General features: G+C 45.5%; 1 pseudogene; it reads right to left on the bottom strand.

Annotated features, from left to right (window-relative positions):
- Nucleotides 1-15,436: 15,436 nt before the first annotated feature.
- The window catches only part of LOC112267791, a 33,529-nt pseudogene continuing 25,202 nt past the window's right edge, over nt 15,437-23,763 (bottom strand).

The following is a 23,763-nucleotide window of genomic DNA, read 5'->3' as shown; positions in this document are numbered from 1 at the left end:
CTTAACCATTGGTTTCCCTTCCAATGATTAAGGGTCAGCAAGACCCATAGTCCATCATGACCCATAGAATTGGCTGATCCTAGATGGGGCAGTAATACACTTTTTACACTATTGAGATGAGCTATACTGTTTCAGCGTGGGTACACATCCACCATGGCTGCTGGAACCATGTTGGAAAGGGAAAGAAGTCAGCTCAGTACAGTTCAGGTAGGCATGAAGGTGTGAATAGGGTCTATCGCTGCCTTTTATCTGTCTTCTCTATTCACTCACTCCAACAAATTTGCATTTAACCTTTACTTAACTAGGCAAGCCAGTTTAGAACAAATTCTTATTTACAATGACGGCCTATGACGGCCTACAATGACGGCCTTCTTGTCCCTTTCTCTCCTTCTCTCTAACCCCTCCTCTCTTCCTCTAACTGCAGAAGGATTCCTCAAATCAGTTAACATTTCCAGACGAATATAGTGATGTAGCAACACCATCGAATTTTTCAACTGTAGTGAAGTGGGAGGAGTCCCTTGACAACTCACTGTGTAATCCGTCAGAGAGGGGAGGAGAGCAGACATACAGAGTTAGAGAGAGAGAGAGAGAGAGAAACAGAGTGAGAGAGACACAGAGAGAGAGAGAAACAGTGTGTGTGAGGGAGAGAGAGATAGAGAGAGAGAGAAACAGAATGAGAGACAGAGAGAGGGAGACAGAGAGAGACAGAGAGACAGAGAGAGACAGAGAGAGAAAGAGAGAAACAGAGAGAGGGAGACAGAGAGAGACAGAGAGAGACAGAGAGAGAGAAACAGAGTGAGACAGAGAGAGACAGAGAGAGAAAGAGAGAAACAGAGTGAGGGAGACAGAGAGAGACAGAGAGAAAGAAAGAGAGAGAAACAGAGTGAGACAGAGAGAAACAGAGTGAGACAGAGAGAGACAGAGAGACAGAGAGAAAAGAGAGAGAGAGAGACAGAGAGAAACAGAGAAGACAGAGAGAGAGAGAGAAACAGAGAGAGACAGAGAGAAACAGAGTGAGACAGAGAGAGAAACAGAGAGACAGAGAGAAACAGAGTGAGACAGAGAGAACAGAGAGAGACAGAGAGAGAGACACAGAGAGAGAGAGAAAGAGAGAAACAGAGAGAGAGAGACAGAGAGAGACAGAGAGAGAGAGACAGAGAGAGAAAGAGAGAAACAGAGTGAGACAGAGAGAGACAGAGAGAGACAGAGAGAGACAGAGAGAGAGAGAGAAACAGAGAAACAGAGTGAGACAGAGAGAGACAGAGAGAGACAGAGAGAGAGACAGAGAGACAGACAAAGAGAGAGACAGAGAGAGAAAGAGAGAAACAGAGTGAGACAGAGAGAAACAGAGAGAGAGACAAAGAGAGAGACAGAGAGAGACAGAGAGAGACAGAACAGAGTGAGACAGAGAGAGACAGAGAGAAAAGAGAGAGACAGAGAGAGACAGAGAGAGACAGAGAGAGACAGAGAGAGAGAGAGAGACAGAGAGAGACAGAGAGAGAAAGAGAGAAACAGAGTGAGACAGAGAGACAGAGAGAGACAGAGAGAGAAAGACAGAGAGAGAAAGAGAGAAGAGAGTGAGACAGAGAGAGACAGAGAGAGACAAAGACAGAGACAGAGAGACAAAGAGAGAGACAGAGAGAGAAAGAGAGAAACAGAGTGAGACAGAGAGCGACAGAGAGAGACAAAGAGAGAGACAGAGAGAGAAAGAGAGAAACAGAGTGAGACAGAGAGAAACAGAGTGAGACAGAGAGAGAGACAGAGAGAGAAAGAGAGAGAGAGAGCAAAAGGAAGAGAAAGGGGTTCCCTCCTTCATTTGTGCTCTCTCTCTCACACACCCCGTTGTGAATCCCTAGCAACACCTCTTGTTAGGGAAGTGCGTCACAGGTGGTGATGTCACTGTAACAAGGCCGGACCACTTGGTACAGATTAGGAGGAGGAAGGTGGAGAGAAGGTGATTAGCCAGGCTTGTAATAGATGAGTCACACTGAAGGACACACACACACACACAGGCAGAAAAAAACAAACATGCATACACACACACATACACACACAGACACACACGCAGACACACACGCATACAAACAAAGAAGGCAAAAACACACCCCTACGTACAGGTCTACATACTGTATATTAATTCAAAAACATTATAAACATTGTGGTAAACATTCAAGGTGAAAGACACCCCGAACACATTCAAAACAACATGGGTTTTGACTACAGCAAATAGAGGATTCGTTGAGTGCAGTAATCTCGCCAGGGCAAAACCAAACCATACAAACTCCAAGGCAACTCAAGTCTCTGACACAGCTTTCTCAAAATGAACTCCCCAAGCAGTTGTTCTGTAGCCTGGTCCGAGATCTGTTTGTGCTATCTTGCTATATCCTTGTCACTCATTGTCACACCAACAGGCATGTCCTTCCACTTAAAGGTCACCTTTGGGCACCAAAAACGGTCCAAGTCTGCCTCTTTCTCAATTTTCAAACCAAAATGGGGTGTGCCTTTGGTGGTTCATAGATGTGTCATTCTGGTGATTTGTGCCGTGACCGACGTAGCTAGTTCCTTAGCTAAGCTAGCCACTATAGCTAGCCTCCTCCAGTATGTGTTGATGTCATTTCACAGGATACATTTTTTGGACGGAAGCTGTAGACATTGGTAGGAAATGGCACTTCTGTAGCCAAATATCTTTGTAATTTTGTTTTGTTTTTAAGCATTAAATGGCCTGCTATGATGGTTCATTGATCTGTTATACCGTTTAAAGTCATTTGTCCCCCGCCCCCCCCCAAAGTCGACCTTTATAGCTGGAATCCACATTAGGTTAGCAGCACCACTGTTTACCCCAACACATTTGTTTTTCTTTATGAAACAGGAGAGGAGCATCATGGTAAAAAAAGTGCAATAAATACTTTGCTGTTCTGTCGCGCGTGTAATAATGTGCAACGATTTCTGAGGGGAAAAAAACACTGTTCGTTGTTGGAAGTCATTTCTTTCTATTTGGAACATCACAAACGGATGTGGCAGTTTCACCATTACTGATTCCAGCTTTAAAGAGACACTGATTGGAACTTGTTTTTGTGTTGCTCATTATAAAAACACGTTTTCAGTCTTGGAGGTGTGTTTCCTGACCGATTCAGCGTTTGGTTAGTGATGTTTGTCCCCCAAAAGACACTTAAGACATGGAAGCCTATTTCACTTCCTCACAATCCCCAGAATAAATCTAAGACAAATCAAGAAATCTGTAATTAATTTTCATGTTTTTGCCGAGGATGTTTTAGTTGCGCAATTTTACATCTGACTAAGGTGTTTGGTGCAGTATTTCTGAAGTAACAAAATGCACAACGTGTTGTCTTATAGAAACAAAGTGGTAACTGCTGGGCAGGTCTGGACAGTTTCACTGTCACCGCAGCTGTTCACCCCATGTCAGTCGGCAAATGGACATCGTCAAATCAAAACCTTCATTTTAGGCGAGAATGACTTCATGATCAAAATGTAGTCAATTTGAACAATAAAATAACCGTTTCTGACTCATATCGATAACACATAGGCTGTTTTCAAAGGGATTTGTTGCTTTTTAACTCTCTTTAACACTGGACACTATACATCTGTATTCCATCCACTCAGGGGAATGGCCACAGAGGAGCTATTGATTCTAACCTATAGCAATCAATAGCCTCACAATCAAACCCCCGTGTGTGTGTTGGCATGAGGGGGGGTCGTTATGTGTTTGTGTTTTATGTGGATGAATTGTATGTGTGAATTTCGTTTTGATTGACAAGTGTGTTTGTTTACGAGGTCGAAGGGTGTGTGTCGTTGAACCTTGAGGGCTTGTGTGTACAATAGGATCCAACAGACATGAATACAACATTCCCAGAGCTCACTGAATCCTCTCACACTTCTCCTGGGAATAGCTATGGAAACTGGGAAGAGAGAGAGAGGAAAATGGGAGGTGTAAATGATATAACTGACCACTGTTAGAAATGTAAAACCATCTCTGCTTTTAGACCTGTACATAAGACTAAGTGGTGTTCTTGAAGTCGTCATAGTGCTGGGGCTGCTCACTATATGTTAATGAGGTCTTCCAAGGGCTCGGTCTAGACTCATAATGGCCGCCAGTGACTCCTCTGTTTCTGGGGGTTTCTGCAACCCTTCAAGAGTCAAGCGTTGCCATGGCATCTGTGACCTGCCGCCTGAGGGGTCGTAACTATGGGGTGAGTGAGGGTTGGAAATCACACATCAAACAATCAAGGTGCTCTGTGTGTGTGTGTGGCTGAATGTCCTGTGTGTACTCAAGAGCAGCCTCGAGGTATCAATGTTTTACACTGTGCTTAACATTAACCTTATGCTAAGTTGTGGTCAACTGGGGTATAAAGAGAGAATAGGGTTCAGCTTGGTACAGCTGTTGAGAGGAAGAGATGAGGAAGAGATGGTTAGAGAAAGCAGGGGAGGGAGAGGGAATGAAATAAATAGAAAGACAGGGAATAAATAAGAGAGAGATATTTAAGGAGTAGGTCTGTGTGAGCACTGTCTTGTCACGGACCTGAATCTCCTCTCCCTGCTGACAGAGTTGATTTTCCCAGAATCCCTGGAGCCCACTCCTGGGCTGCGGAACGAGTGTGAGTCAGAGCTTCTGAAGAGTCCAATCTGGGAGTCGTGAGGAGACTGGGAGACACACACACATAGAGGACGAACACACACATAAGAGAATATCACAATGTCACATACACACATATATACAATTATTTATTTTTTTAAATTGGGGGTGTCTCTCAACTTATTGTTAAAAGTTAGAATAGTAGAATACACCAGATGCCATTTCTAAATGTGTCGTGCATCTGCAGTGTTTCTCTTGTTATGTCACTCCATTAGCCATGTCAGCTAACACTCTATAGCCTGGTAGATAGTCTAGCCAGCTATCTAAACTTGTAGTAATCATGACCTGACCTCCAGGGGGACCCATTGATTGTGTTAGTCATTCTAGCTCAGCTCTTATATTAACACGACATAAGTCATTACAAAATGTGTAGAATTGCAGAAAACTTGCTTTAAAACTGCTACATTTTCTCTACGCCCCATGGCAGTGTTTTCTCTACTCCCCATGGCAGTGTTTTCTCTACGCCCCATGGCAGTGTTTTCTCTACACCCCATGGCAGTGTTTTCTCTACTCCCCATGGCAGTGTTTTCTCTACTCCCCATGGCAGTGTTTTCTCTACGCCCCATGGCAGTGTTTTCTCTACACCCCATGGCAGTGTTTTCTCTACGCCCCATGGCAGTGTTTTCTCTACTCCCCATGGCAGTGTTTTCTCTACTCCCCATGGCAGCGTTTTCCGCCCCCATGGCAGTGTTTTCTGTACTGGCAGTGTTTTCTCCCCCCATGGCAGTGTTTTCTCTACGCCCCATGGCAGTGTTTTCCCCCCATGGCAGTGTTTTCTCTACGCCCCATGGCAGTGTTTTCTCTACGCCCCCATGGCAGTGTTTTCTGTACCCCCATGGCAGTGTTTTCTCTACGCCCCATGGCAGTGTTTTCTCTACTCCCCCATGGCAGTGTTTTCTCTACTCCCCATGGCAGTGTTTTCTCTACTCCCCATGGCAGTGTTTTCTCTACAACCCCATGGCAGTGTTTTCTCTACTGGCAGTGTTTTCTCCCCATGGCAGTGTTTTCTCTACTCCCCATGGCAGTGTTTTCTCTACCCCCATGGCAGTGTTTTCTCTGGCAGTGTTTTCTCTACCCCATGGCAGTGTTTTCTCTACTCCCCATGGCAGTGTTTTCTCTACTCCCCATGGCAGTGTTTTCTCTACTCCCCATGGCAGTGTTTTCTCTACACCCCATGGCAGTGTTTTCTCTACTCCCCATGGCAGTGTTTTCTCTACGCCCCATGGCAGTGTTTTCTCTACTCCCCATGGCAGTGTTTTCTCTACTCCCCATGGCAGTGTTTTCTCTACTCCCCATGGCAGTGTTTTCTCTACTCCCCATGGCAGTGTTTTCTCTACTCCCCATGGCAGTGTTTTCTCTACTCCCCATGGCAGTGTTTTCTCTACACCCCATGGCAGTGTTTTCTCTACGCCCCATGGCAGTGTTTTCTCTACCCCATGGCAGTGTTTTCTACTCCCCATGGCAGTGTTTTCTCTCCTCCCCATGGCAGTGTTTTCCCCCCCATGGCAGTGTTTTCTCTCCGCCCCATGGCAGTGTTTTCCCCCCATGGCAGTGTTTTCTCTACTCCCCATGGCAGTGTTTTCTCTACTCCCCATGGCAGTGTTTTCTCTACTCCCCATGGCAGTGTTTTCTCTACGCCCCATGGCAGTGTTTTCTCTACTCCCCATGGCAGTGTTTTCTCTACGCCCCATGACAGTGGTTTCCCCCATGACAGTGTTTTCTCTACTCCCCATGGCAGTGTTTTCTCCCATGCAGTGTTTTCCTACTCCCCATGGCAGTGTTTTCTCTACTCCCCATGGCAGTGTTTTCTCTACTCCCCATGGCAGTGTTTTCTAGTGTTTTCTCTATGCCCGATGGCAGTGTTTTCTCCCCCATGGCAGTGTTTTCTCTACGGCCCATGGCAGTGTTTTCTCTACGCCCCATGGCAGTGTTTTCTCTACAGCCCATGGCAGTGTTTTCTCTACAGCCCATGACAGTTTTTTCTCTATGGCCCATGACAGTGTTTTCTCTATGGCCCATGACAGTGTTTTCTCTATGTCCCATGACAGTGTTTTCTCTACTCCCCATGGCAGTGTTTTCTCTACTCCCCATGGCAGTGTTTTCTCTACAGCCCATGGCAGTGTTTTCTCTACTCCCCACTGCAGTGTTTTCTCTATGCCCCATGGCATTGTTTTCTCTACGCCCCATGGCAGTGTTTTCTCTACTCCCCATGGCAGTGTTTTCTCTATGACAGTCCCCATGGCAGTGTTTTCTCTCCGCCCCATGGCAGTGTTTTCTCTACGCCCCATGGCAGTGTTTTCTCTACTCCCCATGGCAGTGTTTTCTCTACTCCCCATGGCAGTGTTTTCTCTATGGCAGTGTTTTCTCCCCATGGCAGTGTTTTCTCTACTCCCCATGGCAGTGTTTTCTCTACTCCCCATGGCAGTGTTTTCTACTCCCCATGGCAGTGTTTTCTCTACACAGTGTTTTCTCTACTCCCCATGACAGTGTTTTCTCTACTCCCCATGGCAGTGTTTTCTCTACAGTCCCCCCCATGGCAGTGTTTTCTCTACTCCCCATGGCAGTGTTTTCTCTACTCCCCATGGCAGTGTTTTCTCTACTCCCCATGGCAGTGTTTTCTCTACTCCCCATGGCAGTGTTTTCTCTACGCCCATGGCAGTGTTTTCTCTCAGTGTTTTCCCCCATGACAGTGACGTCCCATGACAGTGTTTTCTCTACTCCCCATGGCAGTGTTTTCTCTACTCCCATGACAGTGTTTTCTCTCCGCCCCATGGCAGTGTTTTCTCCCATGACAGTGTTTTCTCTACAGTCCCCCATGACAGTGTTTTCTCTACGTCCCATGACAGTGTTTTCTCTATGTCCCATGACAGTGTTTTCTCTACGTCCCATGACAGTGTTTTCTCTACGTCCCATGACAGTGTTTTCTCTTTCTACGTCCCATGACAGTGTTTTCTCTACGTCCCATGACAGTGTTTTCTCTACGTCCCATGACAGTGTTTTCTACTCCCCATGACAGTGTTTTCTCTCGTCCCATGGCAGTGTTTTCTCTACGTCCCATGACAGTGTTTTCTCTACTCCCCATGACAGTGTTTTCTCTCCGCCCCATGGCAGTGTTTTCTCTACGTCCCATGACAGTGTTTTCTCTACAGCCCATGACAGTGTTTTCTCTACTGCCCATGTGTTTTCTCTATGTCCCATGACAGTGTTTTCTCTACGTCCCATGACAGTGTTTTCTCTACGTCCCATGACAGTGTTTTCTCTACGTCCCATGACAGTGTTTTCTCTACGCCCCATGGCAGTGTTTTCTCTACGTCCCCATGACTCCCCATGTGTTTTTCTCTACTCCACATGGCAGTGTTTTCTCTACTCCCCATGGCAGTGTCTTCCTACACCCCATGGCAGTGTTTTCTCTACATGGCAGTGTTTTCTCTACGCCCCATGGCAGTGTTTTCTCTACTCCCCATGTCAGTGTTTTCTCTACTCCCCATGGCAGTGTTTTCTCTACACCACATGGCAGTGTTTCTCTACGCCCCATGGCAGTGTTTTCTCTACTCCCCATGGCAGTGTTTTCTCCCCATGACAGTGTTTTCCCCCCCATGGCAGTGTTTTCTCTACTCCCCATGGCAGTGTTTTCTCTACTCCCCATGGCAGTGTTTTCTCCGCCCCATGGGAGTGTTTTCTCTACTCCCCATGGCAGTGTTTTCTCTACAGCCCATGGCAGTGTTTTCTCTACGTCCCCATGACAGTGTTTTCTCTATGGCCCATGACAGTGTTTTCTCTATGGCCCATGACAGTGTTTTCTCTACGTCCCATGACAGTGTTTTCTCTACACCCCATGACAGTGTTTTCTCTACGTCCCATGACAGTGTTTTCTCTACACCCCATGGCAGTGTTTTCTCTACGCCCCATGGCAGTGTTTTCTCTACACCCCATGACAGTGTTTTCTCTACGCCCCATGGCAGTGTTTTCTCTACGCCCCATGACAGTGTTTTCTCTACTCCCCATGACAGTGTTTTCTCCGCCCCATGGCAGTGTTTTCTCGTCCCATGACAGTGTTTTCCCCCCATGACAGTGTTTTCTCTACAGCCCATGACAGTGTTTTCTCTGACAGTGTTTTCCCATGACAGTGTTTTCTCTACATGGCAGTGTTTTCTCTACGTCCCATGACAGTGTTTTCTCTACGTCCCATGGCAGTGTTTTCCCGTCCCATGACAGTGTTTTCTCTACTCCCCCATGACAGTGTTTTCTCTACTCCCCATGGCAGTGTTTTCTCTACTCCCCATGACAGTGTTTTCTCTACGTCCCCATGGCAGTGTTTTCTCTACGTCCCATGACAGTGTTTTCTCTACACCCCATGGCAGTGTTTTCTCTACTCCCCATGGCAGTGTTTTCTCTACGCCCCATGGCAGTGTTTTCTCTATGACAGTTTTTTCTCTACACCCCATGGCAGTGTTTTCTCTACTCCCCATGGCAGTGTTTTCTCTACTCCCCATGACAGTTTTTTCTCTCCCCATGGCAGTGTTTTCTCTACACCCCATGGCAGTGTTTTCTCTACACCCCATGGCAGTGTTTTCTCTACGCCCCATGACAGTTTTTTCTCTACACCCCATGGCAGTGTTTTCTCTACTCCCCATGGCAGTGTTTTCTCCCCATGGCAGTGTTTTCTCTCGCCCCATGACAGTGTTTTCTCTGTTTTCCCCCCATGGCAGTGTTTTCTCTACTCCCCATGGCAGTGTTTTCTCTACACCCCATGGCAGTGTTTTCTGGCAGTGTTTTCAGCCCATGGCAGTGTTTTCTCTACAGCCCATGGCAGTGTTTTCTCTACTCCCCATGACCCATGGCAGTGTTTTCTCTACTCCCCATGGCAGTGTTTTCTCTACTCCCCACTGCAGTGTTTTCTCTACAGCCCATGGCAGTGTTTTCTCTACAGCCCATGGCAGTGTTTTCTCTACTCCCCATGGCAGTGTTTTCTCTACTCCCCACTGCAGTGTTTTCTCTACAGCCCATGGCAGTGTTTTCTCTACTCCCCATGGCAGTGTTTTCTCTACTCCCCATGGCAGTGTTTTCTCTACAGCCCATGGCAGTGTTTTCTCTACTCCCCATGGCAGTGTTTTCTCTACTCCCCATGGCAGTGTTTTCTCTACTCCCCATGGCAGTGTTTTCTCTACAGCCCATGGCAGTGTTTTCTCTACACCCCAGCAGGAGACCACATACCTTCTATAGCCCTTATATCCATTGTCCCATTCTGTCTATTATAAAGAAGTGATGAACTTCCATAGGTCATTTTTACAGTACGGGGATCTGTGTGCCATCTAGTGGCAATCCCATGACAACAACGGTGACGTGCATTTCAATACAGTCTACAATAGGCCAACCTACACACGACCACAAAGAAACAAACCAGTGGGTTAGCAAACATATGGTGTCTTCCTATTCATTCATCTGACTAAGACCCAGTACAAACATATTCTTCTGAGTGGAACCTCGAGCAGTGGAGGCTGCTGAAGGGGGGAACGGCTCATAATAACGTCTGGAACGAAGCGAATGGAATGACATCAAACACATGGCAACCGTGTGTTTGATGTATTTGATACCATTCCACTTATTCTGCTCCAGCCATTACAACAAGCCTGTCCTCCCCAATTAAAGTACCATCAACCTCCTGTCATCAAGAGACTCTTTTCCATGGTAAAACCAGACATATTTCAATCCATCTCTAAATCCGAGATAGCTTGTTGTGAGACACATCGGTGTTGCATTCCTACCTACCAGCTGTTTAGCCTTGTCTATGCTGCAATACAGACCTGTCATTGACACAACAGAACAGAATGCCTCAGTTCAAAGCTACATGAATATGCATAGATGTAGCTTAATCATGCTTGTTGTAATGGCCGCGTTCCAGGTTGATGTTTTTGCAGTCGTGCTGCACGTTTCCGAGGATTGCTGTGTCATTAACAGGTTGTATGTATCAAGCGTCTCAGAGTTGCTGACATAGGATCAGATTTTGTGTTTTAGATTATAATGAATATGATTATATGGACAGGGGAGACCTGACTCTAGATCAGAACTCATACTCTGAGACACTTGATACATACAACCCCTGATGATTAGCCCGCGACACAACTGCAAAAAGGTTAAGTGAACCGCCTGGGCCACTTAACCTGGATCAGCACCGATGTTTCAAGCAGTGAGCAAGTGTGTGCCTCTGCTTTGAGGAATCTATGGGTGTATCTCAGTCATCTAAAATGGGTTCTTCTCCTTGTTTCCTTTCCGCCATTGGCATCCACCATACTGCTTTAAATTTTCAGATGAGTACAGATGAAGAAGAGACGAGAGCAGGAAGCTACTCCAGACTATTGAGATGCACCCAAAGAGAGCAGTCACTGCAATGTCAATGACATAATAAACCCTGTGTTTAAACAGCCTTTTTAAAGGGGTACAAATATACTGTAGTGTGTTGTTTTATCATTGGTAGTCACCTATCACACCATTCCAAAGGTGTGTGCGTGCACTTGCACACGCACGCACTCACCACAGCAGGTTGGTGGCACCTTAATCGGGAGGATGAGCTCGTGGTAATGGCCAGAGCGGAATGAGTGGAATGGTATCAAATACATGGTTTCTATGTGGTTGATGCCATTGCATGAGCGTCGTTCCAGACATTATTATGAGCTGTCCTCCCCTCAGCAGCCTCCACTGTCACACACACACACACATACAGCCCTTGTGTTCTTGGGGCAGCACCCATGGTAACGAACCCTGTGAATTCACAACACGTTTGTGACTCTTGGGGCCTGGGAACATAGATTGTGCTACTCTCATCAGTTAAGCTGAGGTTTCCACATGCACACTCTCTCTGTGTGACTGGATGGCTGCAGCGTCTGTGTGTGTGTGTGTGTGTGTGTATATGTGTGTGTGTGTATGTCAGTCAGAGGGTTCAGGGAGTTTGTGCCCACGCAGAGAGTGGTAGAGAACCTTTTAAGGTACCTGCAGGGATTCCGTGGTAGAGCACCATTTTAGGTAACACGCTGTGCCACTGTAGGCTCAATTAGAGTGGAGATGACGACCTCACGAAGGCCTTTAGTGACACTGTGTTAACTGTTAACCATCTGTCTCTCTAAAACTCTTAGACATAATCTTCAAAACTACAGACATAGAGTGACACACAGTGCAAGACGTTGTGGCTGATGAACATAAACAGCTGATGGTCATTGCATTCCAGTCACATAATTGATATACAGGGAACTTAGACTACTAACTAAAGTGTTCGAACAGGGGTGTTCATTCCATTGAGTTTAGTGTCTGTTTATTTTTGTTAAGACCTAGACAACCAGGTGGGAGGAGTTCCTTACTAATTAGTGACCTTAATTCATCAGTCAAGTCCAAGGGAGGAGTTAAAACCCGCAGACACTCAGCCCTCCGTGGAATGAGTTGGACACGTGAACTAGAATGACAGCTAAAATGTCATCCCCTGAAAAGCTAGGTAGGGATGGAAGTCCATTGGAACAGAGAATAGTGACCTCTTGTGGCTAATCCAAAACATGAACCTCCAGTTTAATTATTCATGACAAGGGTGTGTTTTCATCCACAAGGAAGGCTGCCTCTTACTTATACAGCATAACATATCAATGACCTTTTTGACACATCATTTCTGCCTTTAGTCAATGAAATCTCTCTGAGAGCCGTGGTCAACCCACTGAAGGATGTGGACAGAGAGCTTGTGATTCTACTTCAATATTTACTATACTTAGCACTGAGAGCCCACTATGGTTGTGTTTACACAGGCAGCCCAATTCTGATCTATTGCCACTAATTGGTATTTTAATCAATCAGATTGGCTCTTTAGCCAATAATATCAGAATTCGGCTGCCTCTCTGTAAACACAGCCATTGTGATTCAGCACGCACCTTAGAACTGAGTCACATCTTCCTCCACGGTCTGGGTTCAGAAGTCCTCTGGTGAAGGAGTAGGCTTCACTGTCTGTTGGAAAGTATTTTTAAAACGTTTTTTAAAGAAGATATAATACTGTGTAATTCACCATAATGTAAAAATACGTTTTCATCAGCTCAACCTTTTATCTGTGTGTTTGAGTGTGCAAACTGACTGCTCCCAGTCCCACCTGTGACTAAATGTGATAAAATGACTGTACAACACAAACAAAATACATTTAGTCAACTCATATTCACATGCATCAGACTGTACCATATATAACTGGAGAGAAGTTACAAAAGAACAACAACAAGGCTAGGTTTTACAGGAAATGTTTAATTAGACAACTGAACGCATGCCAGGAAGAACCATGTTACAGCAGAGGTATCTGTTCTCTCCTCGTCCACCCTACACATCGTGAGAGACCGGAAACATACCACAAACCACCAGGAAACCTTGCTATCTGCTGTCCATTATTGCAGTGACACATCAGTCTTGTTGTATACTGAGGGGGAAACACATTGTTGTATGAAAAGTTGAAGGTCTTAATACAAGTTTTGGGGTTGGAGTATCATCACTGGGGTGTATTCATTAGCAGACACCATAGCAAAACGTTTAGCTACAGAAAACGATTTGCGACAAAAATGTGCGTTTGTTATTGGACAAGTTCAGGTTAGTCCCTCCCCGTTTCGGCCTGTTTGCTTCTGTTTGGTTCCTAGTGAATACACCCCTGGTACATGTTGGCATCTTTGTTTGGGCAAAAGGAAGAATATTCACATCTCTCTTGCACATGTTGCCCACAGGACTTTTACCTCTCACAGGAAACATCTAGAGACAATAGAAAAGATGCACTTAAGTAGCATTCACATGCAGCTTTAACTCAGCGTCCTCAGACTAGGTTTAGATTGGAACCTTTTCCTTACTAATTCTTACATAGGAATTCACAGCTAATGTTTATCAGGTTTTGGGTAGTATTATCTTACATAAAATGAGTATTTGGGATGAACAAATAGGTGGATGGGATTCCAAACTCCAACGAAAACACCTCCTGGGTAGAAAAATGAGCCATTTAGGAAAAGACCAGAAGAGACAGAAACATAGAAGAGGGTTTGAGAAACTTGTGCTTATCATCCTGAAGGCTCTCAGTCTGGATACTGTAAAACACACAACAACCCCCTGCTCCCACCTTCACCCCGTGGTTCACTTCCCAAACACGCCCCCCGGAAACACGCCCCCTGTCCTTGACAGAGGAAGTCCGTCCTCATTGGTCCGTTTGTGTTTCTCAACGTGCCACAGTTTTTTTTTCTTGATTATTGATGAGCCAAAATACCAGAATATCAAAAATAAATGCAACCCTTTCACAAAACAATGAGAAATAAATAATCAGTGGTGTTCTGCTTGTATATATTTACATACATAAAGAGTCGTTTTGTTGTTGTATGTATATGTACAGAATCAATAGGCAGTCTGTTTTCCAGACTGAGCACGAACATATGACTGGAATTATAAATTCACACGCAACTCCAGGAGAAAGCAAAGAAAGAAAAATAACTTAAAGGGGCAGGTCAAAAAATTCTACTACATAATTGTTTACCCCTACAGGGATGCAGTGGTTTGTAGGGAGAGAGAGAAGTAAATATCAAATAAAAACAGAAAATAGATTTTTCTTTCATAGGACTCCTTTAACATAAAAAACCTTACACAGCGAGTAACTGGCGAGAAATAGCTTATTCAAATCATGAACATTGATTGACTACGACATGCACAATGCTTTTCAAGCCTTGGGAGGAAGAGAAGCTTGATTTTGCTGCACAGATCACAGGCTAATGTGGATTTTGTCATTTTATATTGAATAATTCTGTTATTGAACTATAAACAATATGCAGGGCACCGTTGTGGATTGTTAATCAGCTAACTGTGCCCCATTTAATCTGTTTGACCTATAAGACAGTCAAGCTCTATGTACAAGCCCAAAGTGCTCATTCATGAGAGTCATTGTGAATCGAATCAGTTGAATAAAGTTGATCCGACAAACTGTATTGTGGGAAATGCAGTTCACTCTCTGAAAATGACTGTGCTTCTTTTGATGTATTTCGGTTCTAGTTTGTAATCGACTGGACAAATGATTCTTTATCCTTATAGTTCTTCCATTCTCTATATAGTGGACATCCTCTTCCTTCTGCGCATGTCAACAAGGCCAGTAGCTGCAGTAACAGACGTCCCTACTGAACTTAAATGTCTTAACCCCTTCTGAAATGTCTTCTGAAATGTCCTGTAGGGCCATTGTCCAAACTTGTCCAGAGGTCTGAATATGTATCATCCTCACTGAAAATGAATGTTTTTTAACCCCATCCCAGTCCTATACGGAAGTAGCGTCTGTACAGAAGGGCTATGTGTCCACCAGATAACTCGGTCCCACTTGCAACACGGACCTGGACTACACAGTTCCTCAAATTGTACCCCTGGGCCACTATATCCACATGGTTAGCATGTACAGTACGCATACGATTCCAGTTTAGCCTCAGTCTTCAATGTCCTGTTAGTCGCCAGGCTTCTCCAAGTCTTCACAGGGTATTTGCAGTGTGTGTGTGTGTGTGTGTGTGTGTGTGTGTGTGTGTGTGTGTGTGTGTGTGTGTGTGTGTGTGTGTGTGTGTGTGTGTGTGTGTGTGTGTGTTTATGTGTATGTTTTAGAGCATTCCATTTGGACGGTATATTTCTGTCTCCATATTATGTGTGAATGAGCACATGACCATGAGTATTGCATTATGTGGGATCCTACATTACATCTTTATGGGATAGCAAGTCTATATTTTAATGTACAATATGTGTGTAAGTGTGTGTGTTGCTGTGTGTGTGTCTCAGACACTCCGCGGGGGTCTCTGTTGCTCATGGGTTCTCCTGTTTCGCCCCTTCTTATTCTCCTGCATCCGCCTCCACTTGGCCGTGTGCTGGGGTCCACCTCTGGCCCCACCACCAGGCACCTGGGTTCCCCCCAGGGCGCCTTGGCCCTTCTGGGGGCTCTGGGTGTTGGGTGTGGCCTGAGAGTTCTGGGCATTCTGGTTGTTGTTTTTAGGGGCCTGTGCCTGGGTTAGCGTACCCGCATGGTGTTGCACCTTCTGGGGGTTCGTGCTCCGGGGGCTACCTTCTTTGTTCTGCTGCTGCACCGTAGGATGCCCGCTCTGCTGCTTCTGGGCATTGGGTGCACCTGCGCCAAGAGGACTACTTTTAGGCTTTAGGCCTGAGCTTGGAGCTCCGCCGTCAGGCCTTGCCAGACTTTGGTCATTGGTGGTGATGGTGGGGGTTTTCAGACGCCGCTGCTTGCGCTCCTTCCGCCACACACGCTCGCAGAACTCCTCCACGCTGTTCAGGTCAGGGTGGTCGAGGAGGGAGAGGAAATCCCTGTACCACAGCTTGTGTTTTGTTGAGTGCCCTGCACCAGCAGGCCCACCTGCACCACCAGACCCACTACCTGCGCCACCAGACCCTCCAGCTCCACCCTGAGGCCCACCAGGCAGCAGCTCACCCAGCCTCTGTGTGGGGATGACCTGGAGGGAGAGGCGGAGGAGAGGCTGGATGAAGCCGTGCTCCACAGCGTGGCAGGTGTAGACGCCTGAGTCGGCCTGGGTGAGGATGCGGATGAGCAGGCCCTGCTCCGTGCGTATCATCCTGTCCTCCGACTTGATCTGGAGAGAGAGATGGAGAGGGAAATGAGGGGGATGGGAGGAAAGCGAGGGGGAATAGAAAGGGTGGGGTGGATTCAATATCCACTCAATATGGTTACATTTGAGTGCATGACAAATTATTAACAAACTGAAGCAATTTCAGGTAATCATTTGTGAAGGTTTTGTGTGCTTGCAAAGTTATTGAAAATGATTGGGACGTTATTGAGAATGATGGTGAATAGGACACATCTTGCATGCAGAGTGTGTGTGTACCCACCTCATGTTTGCGGTCCTCGTTGGGTCTTTGGAGCTGCCAGTAGATGAGGGCTCTCTGGGACTTGGGACTACACTCCAGGAACATGCTGCTGTTCTCCACTCCGTACACACTCCTGTCCTCCACATGACCCAGCCCGTCCACGTCATCTACACAGACACAAGGATAGGGTTACCAGAGAAACACCACAGTGGGGTTTGTGTGTGTGTGTGTGTGTGTGTGTGTGTGTGTGTGTGTGTGTGTGTGTGTGTGTGTGTGTGTGTGTGTGTGTGTGTGTGTGTGTGTGTGTGTGTGTGTGAGAGGAAAGCGTAAAATAAAAATATAAAGCGTTTGTACCATGATGCTGCAGGTCAGAGCACTGGGAGAGGGGATCTCCATTCCTGATGTCCTGGCGTCTCGTCCTCCTATGATACAACCAAAGAAACATACACATGTTAGATTGTGTTCCCAGTGAGTTAATAAACGTCCCTCACACACAACATATCAACCTGTAGGTGTCGGTCAGGCCCCTCACTGCTCTGTTTCCTCAGAAATATTTCTCTTATTTCCAGTGATTGAGGGCTCTATGTACTGTGACGTTTCTACCACTAGAGGGCGATCTTAACCAGTGGCACAGCTGACACATTTGTGCAGTACAACTGAAGAACAGACCAGAACTGTTTATTTCACCATCAGCCCTCTGTTAAGTCTGATGCTATTGAGTGGGTGGATAAATAAAAAGAGAAAAATCACAGGCACATTTAAAAACAACCTTTGCTTCTATTAAAGGAATGATTCATTGTGATTCATCGTTCAGGGACATGTCATTACTAAACATGAAACACAGATAGCCTGGGCCTTGAAAATCCTGAGTATGTCCTCCACGACTTGAAAGACCCTTTAGTTGATACAGTGTGTGTGTGTGTGTGTGTGTGTGTGTGTGTGTGTGTGTGTGTGTGTGTGTGTGTGTGTGTGTGTGTGTGTGTGTGTGTGTGTGTGTGTGTGTGTGTGTGTGTGTGTGTGTGTGTGTGTGTGTGTATGTTTTAGAGCATTCCATTGGGGCGGTATTTTCTGTCTACATATTATGTGTGAATGAGCATATGACCATGAGTATTGCATTATGTGGGATCCTACAACATGCTTCCCTGTGCTCCCTATGTGTTCCCTGGTTCATTACCACTAAGATCATAGGCTCTTACGTGTCGTAAAAATCTGAAGGGAGAGAGGGGAGCACAGCCAAAGGTGGAGGTCTCTAGGTCTCGTGTCAGGGTTTCTATAACCATACAGGACATATATATATATATATATATATATATACACACACACATATAAACAACATGTACACACACCCATTTACCCACCCACACACACACACATAAATAAATACACTTACACATGCATACATCCCCTCCGACGCACACACCCTGCTCCTACCCAACACCCAGACACACACACTCCACCACTCTTCCTACATTTCCTCCCAAGCATTCCTGCCTTTGGCTGTCTGAACACGTGCAGGGCAGTCCGAGTGCCTGCTGAGCCGAGCCCGGGCGTCTGGTTCTCATTTAGCTGGAGAATAAAATATTTGGAGAGTACTGGAGCGCCCCAGCAGCTCTGACCAAGGGTGTACCACCACCCCTCTACCGCCCTCCTTCTGAGGCTGCTATTCAATTCACTCATACTTCCCTAGTGTAGATGTTGATCTGAGGTCAGTTTTGTGTTTTCGGACCTGATGGTTAGGGTTAGGTTTGAGGGAGGGTACGCTGATCATAGATCTGTATTTAATAGAGAGTTGTGCTGGACGGAGGTGGAGGGCTGGTAGTGGTCAGGCTAATCCTGCTGGATGGAGAAGGTCATTTATGGGTGTGTTTGTTCATAGCTCTCGGCTGGTGGGGTGAAGAAGTCAGACGGCTCATGTTGGCCTATTATTTGGTGTGTGTGTGGCTATGTGGGTGTTTTATAACTCTTGGCTATAGGGTGAAGTGGTTCTAACACTGCTACTGGCCAGGAGCGGGGAAGCATGGTTTTACCACCCCTGAGCTGTGGAATGCACAACAATCACACAAATTGAATGTGTGTACCAGTGTATTTGTGTACGTGTACAAAGGCAAGAACAGTAGGTGAACCCTTTGGAATTACCCGGATCTCTGCATAAATTGGTCATCAAATTTGATCTGATCTTCATCTAAGTCACAACAATAGACAAACACAGTGTGCTTAAATTAATAACACATAAATAATTGTATTGTTCTTGTCTATATTGAATATGTCATTTAAACATTCACAGCCTAGGTTGTAAAAAGTATGTGAACCCCCCAGGCTAATGACTTCTCCAAAAGCTAATTGGAGTCAGGAGTCAGCTAACCTGCAGTCCAATCAATGAGACCAGATTGTAGATGTTGGTTAGAGCTGTCCTGCCATATAAAAACACACACAACATGTGAGTTTGCTGTTCACAAGAAGCATCGCCTGATGTGAACCATTCCTCAAACAAAAGAGGACCTACGATTAAGAATTGTTGACTTGCATAAAGCTGGAAAGGGTTTCTCTCTAAAAGCCTTAATGTTCATCAGTCCACAGTAAGACACATTGTCTATAAATGGAGAAAGTTCAGCACTGTTGCTACTCTCCCTAGGAGTGGCCGTCCTGCAAAGATGACTGCAAGAGCACAGCGCAGAATGCTCAATGAGGTTAAGAAGAATCCTAGAGTGTCAGCTAAAGACTTACAGAAATCTCTGGAACATGTTAACATCTCTTTTGACGAGTCTACGATACGTAAAATACTAAACAAGAATGATGTTAATGGGAGGACACCACGGATGAAGCCACTGCTCTCCAAAAAAACCATTTCTGCACGTCTGAAGTTTGCAAAAGTGAACCTGGATGTTCCGCAGCGCAACTGACAAAATATTCTGTGGACAGATGAAACTACAGTTGAGTTGTTTGGAACGAACACAACACTATGTGTGGAGAAAAAAAGGCACAGCACACCAACATCAAAACCTCATCCCAACTGTAAAGTATGGTGGATGGAGCATCATGGTTAGGGGCTGCTTTGCTGCCTCAGGGCCTGGACAGCTTGCTATCATCAATGGAAAAATGAATTCCCAAGATGATCAAGACATTTTGCAGGAGAATGTTAGGCTATCTGTCTGCCAATTGAAGTTCAACAGAAGTTGGGTGACGCAACAGGACAACGGCCCAAAACACAGAAGTAAATCAACAACAGAATGGCCTCAACAGAAGAAAATACACCTTCTGGAGTGGCCCAGTCAGAGTCCTGACTTCAACCCGATTGAGATGCTGTGGCATGACCTCAAGAGAGCAGTTCACACCAGACATCCCAAGAATATTGCTTAACTGAAACAGTTCTGTAAAGAGGAATGGTCCAAAATGTCTCCTGTTGTGCAGGTCTGATCCACAACTGAGTTTGGTTGAGGTTGTTGCTGCCAAAGGAGGGCCAGAGTTCACATATCTTTTTCACCCTGCACTGTGAATGTTTACACCATGTGTTCCATGAAGACATGAAAACATATCATTGTTTGTGTTATTAGTTAAAACAGACTGTGTTTGTCTATTGTTGTGACCTAGATGAAGATCAGATCAAATTTTATGACCAATTCATGCAGAAATCCAGGTATTTCCAAAGGGTTTACATACTTTTTCTTGACACTGTATGTGATATGTGGGCATGTGCACACATGTCCCTAAATGCTTGTATGTGGATTCTGTGTATATATGTGTATGCATAGGAACTTTTCTGTCTGTTTGTCTTTCTGTGTGTGTGTGTGTGTGTGTGTATTCATACTTTATGTTTACAAACCAGCATCCTACTACTTCAGACCCTCATTCTGCTTTTCTGCATTCATACTTGCCTGTGTGTGCATCTACGAGAATGTCTGTGTGTGTGTGTGTTCTTACCGCTTGGCGGTAGGGAAGTAACGGGAGCACTCTGTTCCATCCCAGGCACAGTAGGGGTCACGGGCCAGACAGCACTCAGCGCAAGCCTTCCCGTACACCTCACAGCGGTGCAAAGGCATCTGGGAAACGCCTAGCGCCGAGCCCAGGTACAGCTGTTGCTGTTTGGTGGAAAGCTCCATTGCTGTGATGGGGTGGGCTCCTGCAGAAAGACACAGTTAGAGAAGATATAACACTCTGATTCATTTAGACACCCCCTCATAACTCCCTATGGAATTTCCCCACTCCTCCCTTTTATTTCAGAGCTAGACATTGATCATGTACCCTTCACTTCCCAACAAAATGACTGGTGTTCTATTACACTCCCTTGAATATTTTCCATGTAAATACAATCAATTATAACCATAACCAGTTTCCCAGTGTGTGGCCGTACCCTGAACACGGTCATCTCCTCCAGGACCACCTCTTCCAGGTCATGCCAGCTCTCTCTTGGGATGGTAACCACCTTCAGGACCGTGCCCAGGTCTACAACAGGAAACATACATCAGTATTCAGTTATCTATCTGACTCTAACCACCTACAGGACCGTGCCCAGGTCTACAACAGGAAACATACATCAGTATTCAGTTATCTATCTGACCCTAACCACCTTCAGGACTGTGCCCAGGTCTACAACAGGAAACATACATCAGTATTCAGTTATCTCTCTGACTCTAACCACCTACAGGACCGTGCCCAGGTCTACAACAGGAAACATACATCAGTATTCAGTTATCTCTCTGACTCTAACCACCTACAGGACCGTGCCCAGGTCTACAACAGGAAACATACATCAGTATTCAGTTATCTATCTGACTCTAACCACCTACAGGACCCAGGTCTACAACAGGAAACATACATCAGTATTCAGGTCTACCACCTACAGGAAACATACATCAGTATTCAGTTATCTCTCTGACTCTAACCACCTACAGGACCGTGCCCAGGTCTACAACAGGAAACATACATCAGTATTCAGTTATCTATCTGACTCTAACCACCTACAGGACCGTGCCCAGGTCTACAACAGGAAACATACATCACATCAGTATTCAGGTTATCATCATCTTATCTATCTGACTCTAACCACCTACAGGACCGTGCCCAGGTCTACAACAGGAAACATACATCAGTATTCAGTTATCTACTCTAACCACCTACAGGACTGCCCAGGTCTACAACAGGAAACATACATCAGTATTCAGTTATCTCTCTGACTCTAACCACCTTCAGGACCGTGCCCACCTACAGGACCGTGCCCAGGTCTACAACAGGAAACATACATCAGTATTCAGTTATCTATCTGACTCTAACCACCTACAGGACCGTGCCCAGGTCTACAACAGGAAACATACATCAGTATTCAGTTATCTCATCTGACTCTAACCACCTACAGGACCGTGCCCAGGTCTACAACAGCACATTCAATACACTACAATATAACTGTTCAGTCACTTAAGGTCAAAAGAAGGAGGCAACGAATCATTGCAGGATTTCCTTTTTATTGAAGTTGATGTCAAGGTGAACTTCGCTCAAGGGGACATTTGCTTGCCTTAGGTGCTCATGCAGCGTAACAACCTTGAGCACAAATCATAAATTCCCCCCCAAAAAACGCGGACTTTTTTTAACGTAGCATTCAACCAGTTGGATTGCTAATTTAAAAATTAAATGAATCATATCTCACTGACCTGTTCCAATGAACATGACGTCGTACTGTCCGTCCTCGGCCTCCACCTTGTCCACCACTAGCTGGGAGAACTGGTAGTCCACATCAGTCCTCACCACGATGGGACGACCCCCGATGGGGTGCACAGGGTTAAACATGGCCGGGTGGCCCCGCGCAAAGGTGATCACATCATCAGGGAGGTCCTTGGTGGAGTCAAAGCCCCCAAAAGTTTTACTGGGGCACTATGAAGAACAAGAGGCTATAGGTCAGGTTTAATACATCTATGTGTCTGGAACTGAGGTCATAGCTGGGGCACTATGAAGAACAGGAGGTTCTAGAGTTAACAAGTCACATTTAATACATCTATGTGTCTGGAACTGAGGTCATAGCTGGGGCACTATGAAGAACAGGAGGTTCTAGAGTTAACAAGTCACATTTAATACATCTATGTGTCTGGAACTGAGGTCATAGCTGGGGCACTATGAAGAACAGGAGGTTCTAGAGTTAACAAGTCACATTTAATACATCTATGTGTCTGGAACTGAGGTCATAGCTGGGGCACTATGAAGAAGAACAGGAGGTTCTAGAGTTAACAAGTCACATTTAATACATCTATGTGTCTGGAACTGAGGTCATAGCTGGGGCACTATGAAGAACAGGAGGTTCTAGAGTTAACAAGTCACATTTAATACATCTATGTGTCTGGAACTGAGGTCATAGCTGGGGCACTATGAAGAACAGGAGGTTCTAGAGTTAACATGTCACATTTAATACATCTATGTGTCTGGAACTGAGGTCATAGCTGGGGCACTATGAAGAACAGGAGGTTCTAGAGTTAACAAGTCACATTTAATACATCTATGTGTCTGGAACTGAGGTCATATGTATTTCATGTTGAGCCGTGTTATAATAAGTAGGGAATATGGTTATTGAGGTTATTGTGATGAATACTAATGTTACATTTTCCTTTCATAAGTCACCTATTACCTTGCTATAACTATTGATATTCATGACTTCTATAAAAGTTGACATGTGTGCCATCAGTCACTTGCTACTTCCATATACGTAAATATAGGTATCCGTTGTGAATTACTTGTATTTGTCTATTAGCTTCTAAGTAGCAGCTATGAGGTGCTATAACTTGTCATAACCCCCATATGACCCCCCTGTGACTCACCGTGCCAGGGCGGGGGTAGGGCACCCTCCCCTGGAAGGGTACCCACTGGTAGGTGGGCCCATCTCGGTGGGCATAGGGACCCAGGAAGACCCTCCGGATGTCTGCCATGTTGTACATACACACTGCTGAGCCTTTGAATATGTTACTGTAGAGGGGGAGTAGGGAGGCAAGGAGAGAGGATGAGAAGAGAGGTAGAGGGAAAGAGGGAGAGAGGGAGAGGGAGAGGGAGAGAGAGAGAGGGGGGCAGGAGACTGTGAGACCCATAACCATCACAACATAAGACAATAATAATATCCAGGTCTGATATTATAGCTGTAGAAGAGGACATAATCAAAGCTCACCCTGACATACAACAGACAGACCAAGAAGAATGTTGTCATAATTAAATGGAGAGGATGTCGGTTAGAAACATGGCTGTGATAGAATCCAGCTTCCAGAGAATGGACAGGAATTTAGGCCGGTTACCAA

This window comes from Oncorhynchus tshawytscha, unplaced genomic scaffold, assembly GCF_018296145.1.
Source record: "Oncorhynchus tshawytscha isolate Ot180627B unplaced genomic scaffold, Otsh_v2.0 Un_contig_10417_pilon_pilon, whole genome shotgun sequence".
NCBI classification, from domain to species: domain Eukaryota; kingdom Metazoa; phylum Chordata; class Actinopteri; order Salmoniformes; family Salmonidae; genus Oncorhynchus; species Oncorhynchus tshawytscha.
Note: the sequence above shows the minus strand (reverse complement) of the source record. Positions and strands in the feature narration are given on the sequence as shown.